This window comes from Myripristis murdjan, chromosome 3 (genome assembly GCF_902150065.1).
Source record: "Myripristis murdjan chromosome 3, fMyrMur1.1, whole genome shotgun sequence".
NCBI classification, from domain to species: Eukaryota; Metazoa; Chordata; class Actinopteri; order Holocentriformes; family Holocentridae; genus Myripristis; species Myripristis murdjan.
In genome coordinates, this window is record NC_043982.1 from 11,541,616 (window position 1) to 11,550,281 (window position 8,666).

Sequence of the window (8,666 nt, forward strand, 5' to 3'; positions counted from 1 at the left end):
AGAACATAAATCTCAGGGATCTGCGTTGCTTTTGTGTCTGTGATGATTGTTTCATATAAAAGCAATACCAGTAAAATGTCAAGGATGAAGGTGATATGTTGGTCTAGGGGAAACCAGACTTAGCTCCTCAATTAAATTTGGAGTTAATCATTTATTTATTCATTCATTTTGTTATTTTTGTTGTGTTATCCTAAAAAAATCAAGTGTGGCACACAAAAACAGATTGGAATGTGGCTACATGTATGCCACAATCGCTTGGCAACAGTGCTGCAAAGCGATCCATAACACCAGGAATTCAGAAGCCAAATCCTACTCCCAGCACTTAAATATTCATAAACAGAGGATTTCCCTCTTTACATTAGTGCCTTTTTACTATGGTATTCAAGAGCCTAATTATTAATGGGCTGATTATAATTTCAGAATTAATGATGGAATTCTTTTCCACTGGACTTGAGGAGACAGAACTATGGATCGGTCTTCTTTTGTTCTTTCATCACTTTGTTGGGGGAATTTACATTTTTTGTTTGTTTATCCATGTGCCATATGCAACATATCAAACACCACTGGCTCACATTTGGAGGCTTGGGGAAATTATGTATGTCACCACTGTTCACCAGCATTTCTAGACTTACATTAATTGGGCAAGCAGGTGCTGCAACTCCATATCATAATAAGGGAGCATATGTGTCAGTGATTGGCAGTGACAGGGACTGTATCATTCATGTGGTGCTGTATGATCATTGTTAACTTGCTTATTTTTGATTTGATCTCAAGCTCAATGGTTGGAAATAAACATAAGGCAAACACACAATACGAACAAGACATTTCAGCAACAATGTCATATATACAACTTAATATTTTTCCATTTCAGCAGACCGGGTATCTCCAGGTTTATTGAATCTGTGTTTATAAAAGTTGGCTGCCACTACGCAATCTACGGTAGCCACCTGCAACAGAGGGACGCAGGGTGGTGCTTCCATGATGTCAATCTCAGTCCTTTAAAATGCTGAAGCCCACATGGGAACAAGATTTTTCAGGGTTTCCCAACTGTTTTATCTTAAACACATGCCCCTCAAGAGCTAAAGTGAAGAAAGTCAAGTGTACTAGGTTATAATGCAACCATTCATTGAATATCTGCATAGAGATGTGTTCCACTTACATTAGATGATGATTGCATGCCTAATGCAGTGATATCCCCTATATGGGGCAGGTTTTGGCCGATGCACAGCTAGCCAGAGCACAGCTGGTGTGTCTTAAAGAATTAACCACATCACCTAACCAGCTTCGGTCAAGTTCTGATGTGTAATTAGTCATGTGTGCAAATCGGTGCAAAGTAGTGAGACATTAAGAAAGGAAGTAATTTTTAGTATAGCACATTTCAAAGCCAGTGTTGCACTTATGGAAAATAATAAATAAATAAATAAATTTGATATTTTTAGTTATTTCTATATCACTTTCAGGTTTGTTGATAGTTCCAGATTGTGTTACTGTTAACAGATGTCTGTTTGTCTCTGCTTGCTCCCTTGTTTGGTTGGTTTAATTTCTTCTTTTTATGAGAGCCACAATGCAATTATGGCTTTCACCACTGGTGAAACCCGTACACTGCAAATTTTATAGCAATCCATAAACTAAATTCAAAGATATGCTGAATCAAGTGAAATGTGTGGCCTGAGAGTGATGCTAAAGCAAAGGTCATGAGGCCATCAAAGTTGACCAGGTACACGCTCTCTATAGCTTGAATGTGCTTACCAATTTTTATGGTTATCCCCCCAGTATACTGAAATATCAGTATTACGTGTGGCCATCCCATCGCACTAGAGGAAAAGTCATGCTGACATGAGAATTGAAATTCTGCATGCTCTAGGTACCATGAATGTGATTGCGTCATTAGAAATATTTTTAACGTATCAAATCTGACTTGATGACCAACAGACAGTGCTACAGGATTGTTACAGGGTCCCTACGATCAAGCAGAATCTGCATTGGGGAGTATGAATGCACTCACCAAATGTCATGTCTTTGAAATGAATGACCAACAATTGATGATCATTTTATAAAATTCTGAAGATGATGAAAAAAATAATTAAACAAATAAATATATTGTTTTGTCAAAGCCAGGGGGCGCAGGAGCCCGCTGGCCAAGGTAATGGTACATGCTGAATTGTATATTATGCTGAAAATGATATCTATGAACTCTGTGGAACTGGAATCTACAAGAGAGTTTACTGTAAGATTTAAAGAGTCACTGAATAGCCAGACAGTCTTTCTTATCTTTCTGCTGTGAGTTGAATGGATCTGTCCATTTCATTAAAGCAGGTATTTGACTCTTTATTAGGCAGACTGAAAAGTCTACAAACAAGTCTGAAATATTAAGACAATCTCCTTGACAACGCAACTTGGGAACAAAAAAATCATTTGTAGCCTTGAAATAGACATGTCACACACAGATAAATGTATGTTGGAGCAACATTGCTGCAGATATATCCAGCATATATCAAACTCAAGATACAGGTCACACCATTGTATATGAGTAAACTATGAATTTCTGATGGGAAGACTGCAATTCATCACCAATCAGTTGTTCAAATCTGGTGATGGCTGCATGTGTAACCAGTTGAGGCAAACATATTGTATAATGCCGGCAACAAGGTGATAGTCTCATCCAGAAATAACTGCAATAATGCATTCAGGTGTAGTTGATACTGTGAATTGGACTGCCCATAAAGCACAACAGTCTTTGTGGATCACATTTCCACTAGCAGGACAGCTTTAATAGCCATTCCAAGTTGTTAACTTAAAATTTGGAAAGGATTTTTTTTTTTTTTAAAGTGAACAGACAATGGCATAACAGCAAGGGAATCCACCAAGACCGAGCAAACATTACAGGAGGATTCATTCAAAAAGAATCAAGACTAATGCAGTGATCACCAAAATAGGATACCACATGTGCAATGAAACAATAGTATTCAAACCCAATGATACCATTCCTATCCTTGCACCCCCCCCACCCCTCCATACAAGTGGTCTCCCATCTCTAGAGGCCTGCATGAAAGTTGTAACTTAAAGCTGTGGGTACAGGTTATGTCTGAAATTTAGTAAATAATATTTAGTGACCTTTCCTGGAAGCTGAAAAGAGCAATTCTCAGACCCACAATGGTGTCAAAATTGAAAATACCGTATTGATCTGAATATAAGACGACCCTGATTTTAAGATGACCCCTCTTTTTCAAGATCGTTTTTTGGAAATATACTTTTTATACGGACATTCTGCGACACCAGCCTGTCAGAGATAACCATTTGCGGCTGGATACAGCAGTGAATGATGAGAGGCAGCGAAGAGGTGTATCTTCCAATGGTGTTTTATTCAACAAAAAAACCCACAAAAACGATACAATAATATGAGGTGGCAGCAGCAGCATCAGCAAATGAGACCTCACAGCCAGCCAGACAGAGGTATACTAGCGCCTTATGTACTCTGTCCCTGTAGGCTCAATTGGGTGCTCTCTACTTCCAGGTATAATTAATAAATTAGGCTATAATAAATTCTTATAAATACACAATATAAAATATAATTTTATGACTACTATTAACTATTACTCATCTACTATAATTATTTCTATAAATAAATCTAAAGAACCCACATTACAAGAAAAAAAAATATTACACCCAACTACCGACTCCCCCTATCCCTTCCTGCCACTTGGTCCCTCCCGGAACGTTTAACACGGTGCTCGTACCACCCGGGACTCTTTGGCCGAACACCCTGGAGCAGACACAGACATGACAAGGTAAGGACAGGTTACAGACACCTTTTTAACAGCATACTTATAAATAAGACACTTGCACATTTATTTTCTTTAACGGCACTTTTTACCACACAGTGGTGTAGTCGCTAACACACCTGCTATTCAACTTCGAATAGGCGATCACACACAAGTACGGTGTCAGCAGCTGATTCAATTATACTTTCACAGGTGGAGCCAAGCCCTGCCTACCACCCAAGCCTGAAGACACCCATCACTCATGGTTTTACACAGTTAAATTATCCAGTTGCAAAATACTCAATAAATAACCAATAAATAGTTGGTATAAAATGTGCAAATATGCAATGTGCAAAGATTACTGTGCAAACCAATAATAAAGTGCGACTGTTGAGACTAAAGTGCTAAGTGCCATTATTAAAGTGCATAATTGCGTTGTCTGTTTAAGTGCATTTTATCAACCCTGTTGTGCAATATTTACAAGAAAACAGTCAGTCACTCGTAACGAAGTGCTCTTCGTTACACAGCCCATGCTAGCTTTAAACTCGGGGTATGTTGAGCTCTGTGACAACTTCAAGTGCTTTTTGCTGCATCACAACCCTCTTAACGGGCAGTCCTTCACTACATTTCTCATTCACAAAATCACACGCCCTCCTGTCAATCTCGTTTAATCGACCAGTTTTTGCACCACGAAAAGCCCTTCTCTGGCTGTGGGCATTTTTTTTAGCTCTTCTTTCTGAGACCGCCACCGTCTCACATTGCACTCAGGGCCAGGGTTAAGGGATGTTTATTTACCTTGACAGTTTCGGAGGTAACTTCAGAAAGCGTCCAACTGACAGCCGGAGCAGCATGTCAGCTGGCTGCTACATTCAACCGGGTGGCGGCGCACACCTGATGCCGGCCGGTGCCGCGGCCGGTACCGCGCCCACCCGGTCAGGTCTGCTGGATCTGACAGGCGCACACAGACTGCCATATATACATTTCATCATCAATCAACTTTTGTTCATATGCGGCTGCAGCAGCACAATGGACAGCGACACAGACAACATGGTTGATTATTGATTGTGCGACGCGGCCATTCGCCGGTAATCACGCTGCGCATTAAACGATTTTGCGGAGGCAGGAGGAAAGTTGCATGATTTACGTTGTGTCAATGTTAGCGCGCTGTGTGCGTGACCGTTCATGTGCTCGTGCATGAACGCCCGTACCGTGCTGGAGCACACCCCTTCCAACCGTGCCAGAGCGGGGGAAGTGTGCTGTATTCAAGCACGGAACATATGCAAGTACAATACATGTGTATTTGCTTAGACCCCCAATATTAGACGAAGGCGTTTTTTCAGGGCATTTTCAATGGAAAAAATATCATCTTATATTCAGATCAATACGGTACTACTTGTGTTAGCTCCTATCTCTGAACATGTAGTTTGGTTTTCAGCTGTTGAAGCCCAAGCAAATCACATAAAATCAGTGCAACTAAAGTATATGGATGAGTTAAGTTACTGTATGGTAGACCTGTTTGAATTTGACAAAAGTCATGACGGTATAAATACCTCAAACACTTACAGTACAAATGCTTTTCATCCTGCCATTGCTGTGTATATCTATAAATCAATAACTAACACCATATGGCCTTTTATGTGAGTGTGAGGTTCGTATACCTGATATGGCAGCCATATTCAGTGTATATCATACATAAGCTCACTCTGTCACACTGAGGATGAGATCATGCATTGCTGTTTCATGTTATTGTGAGACAACTCTCAGACTGAAGAATCGAGAGTATCAAATAAAAAGAGGATGCGTTATCCTTTAACTGCCATAGGAGTAGTCAGTCACATAGCATTGTTAACCACATTCACAATGCAAACAAAATTATTGGCAGTCCTCGCATAGATCAACAGGCAACACCTGCCAAAATAATGAATGCCTACAACACATGACAGTTTCTCAGCTGAATGTGTTCTTTTGGAAATGTAGCTATGGGGGACGGTGACATTTTCTATTCTGTGTCTCATTTGCCGAACATAAATTGCATGTTGTCATCTGATAATACCTTATCACTCTGGGCAGTGATTTGAATGCTAAAAGCTTGTGCTGCCAGTAAAATAATGTGTGGTGGAGTCACCTACCATTTCCTCAACAGATGTAAATTATTGGCACCAGTTAACACCCAGCAAGACACACAAAAGAAACAATTTCTGTCAACTTAAACTGAATTAACCTGCAAAGTGACTTCATTTCTTGGCTCTGTAAACTATCAGTTTTTGTTCAATTTGTTTATCAATGCATAATCCAGTTCATCAAAATATATCTAATGGAGTTCATCTCACCGAAGTCAGGGCAATATAGTTATATTATGATATTTTATTACATTATATTATAATACACCAGATTTGATTAAACTATTTCTTCTGTTAAATTGGGTAAAATACTGCACAGTGGGCTCATGAATCACACAAATGACACTATCAAACTCAACAGTAAATTTTGCTGTCTCTGAATGTGTTATCTAATGTAAAACAAACATGAAAACCAAATCAACAAATCTGATCACAATGGCACAGCTTCTGTCCTATTTACTGAAAACAAAGTGGGCTAAAATGAAAGTTGCTTTTTGGGAACTTAAGTTGGATCTAAACTACAAACTGACCAAACAGACCAAACTCTCTACGAAAACTCAAGTATTTAAAAAGCCCCCATTTTATATGGACACTGTTATAGTGTAGTGAATATGAGTTTGGGAATTCATACTACCAAAAAAAAAAAAATAAAAATAATAATAATCAAATATTTGGGACCTTTAATGACCTTTGTGCCAGGTTGGGGAATCACGGTTGGAAGTGATTTCTTTAAAACAGCCATGATTTATGGTGTCACAGGATATCAAACATGACAAGCATCTGTCGAAACCAGCCTGAGTTTATAATAATTTCTATAATATTCATAATACTGATCACAAACTTCATTCAAACACAACTTGGAGTAAGCTGAAAATGTGGAATAGATTGAAGTTATAGAAATATGTAATCAGTTGTGGAGTCAGTGGAGATGGGTGAGAGAAGATGGTTTCAGATCTGCAGGCCTCCATAGTTCATACAACAGTAAGAAGTGATCTTTTTCTCTTAGTCCAGTATACACACATCCATAGAGTCCAGGTTCTTCTTAAAACATGAAAGCCTTTCTGACTATGTTCATGTGAAAATTTCCCAGCAGTTACCAAACTCAACACCGGTCTTTCATCTGAGCATTTAGGACAAATCTACAGTGTCCATGTGCTTAAGCTGCTCTCCCCTGTTATACAGTTCCAGTTTATGATTAAGACTGCAAAGGAAGCTATATTTTCACTTTCAAATCTTGCCAAATGCAGCTCTAATAATAACTGTGCACGTGTTGGGAAGTTTTATTACCTGGAAAGCGCCGTTCAACAGATGGCTCTCTGTCAATCTTTGTGTCTTTGTTGAAAGCAGTTAAGAACTGTTGGTAGAAGACATGTGTACTCTGTTATCTCAAGAATACCTTTTACTGTGCTGGCGCAATAAAGTTACTTAAATACATATTTCATAACTGATACAAATGAGGACACCTTGTCAACCCATTATTTCTGTAGGTGCATCACCAAAAAAAAAAAAAAAAAAAAAAAAAAAAAAAAAAACTGGCACACATCATGGACATTATGTCAACATTACACACACCAAAACAGCCCAAGGGAAATGTAAATTTTAAAGTGTATCTTTTTCTCTGAACAGATTTACCTGTTTCCTCAGACTTAAACTGTTAAACTGTTGACTCTCACCATCTGTTTTGTTTTATTTTATTTTATTTTTATTCAAGCAAATACAGGTGATTACTGTGGTGTGGATCTTTGAGATGAGCACTGGAGCTTTAATACTATAAGCATTTTTTAATGAACCATAAATGCACTGTAAATATTTTGTACAACTCCCAGTCACTTTATACAGTAATTTCCATATATTTATGCATAATCAAGTTGCTAAATAAATGACAAATCAACACAAATGAATAAAATGCTAAATAAAAAGCTACCATAGGGATATAGCCTTATAAACTGAAATAAATGAATAAATAAATGTACAGTAACTTTTACAATGAAAACTAAATAAATCAAATGTGCAAAAACAAATTCAAGTACATTATGCAACTCTTCAGCTGTATTACGATGTGTACAAGACACAACTACAATGATGTAAATACATTAAATCTGAACAGAACAGGCACAGATCCAGAGAAGGCATAGCAAGCGAGTGGGTGTGTGTCCTGCCTCCTGCACACTCTACCCTGGCACATTTCAGGAAAGTTGGAAATATGTTCACACATTCAAACTTCCCAGATGAATAAGTCAGAAGCCAAATGTTAAAACACAAATGACACATCTTCCCTACTATAGTAAGGTAGTTAACAAGCTACAACATAATTTTCACCAAAAAGTTGTGGTGGACAATTAACTGCTGTCTGTATACAGCGGGCTGGCAGTTTGCAATAAAAAGGGCAACATCTAAAACTTTAATTTTTTTTTTATTGCAGAAATATTAAGGAATTCTTACACAGCATAATGTTCCCAAAATCCCAGGCAGGTATTTCCTTTAGGAACTCGTCTGATGTGGATAATTTCCTTTTGCATGCTACATGTCTGAAGGGGCAACTCCTCCTAAAATCCAGACTTAATTCTCTGTACATTGTGCAGAGTCCAAGAGTTCAGCCGCTTAACCCTCGTGAGTAAAATCTGTTTTAATGCTAACCCCTAAAAGAAACATTAGAAGTGCACACACTTAGGATACTTGGGCCAATAAAGAGAAAAACTGGGCATTTAACACCAAAGGAACATTTATTAGTGGTTAATCTGCCCTTTCTATGCGGAAGACATTTGCCTAATTTTGATTAGGTGGA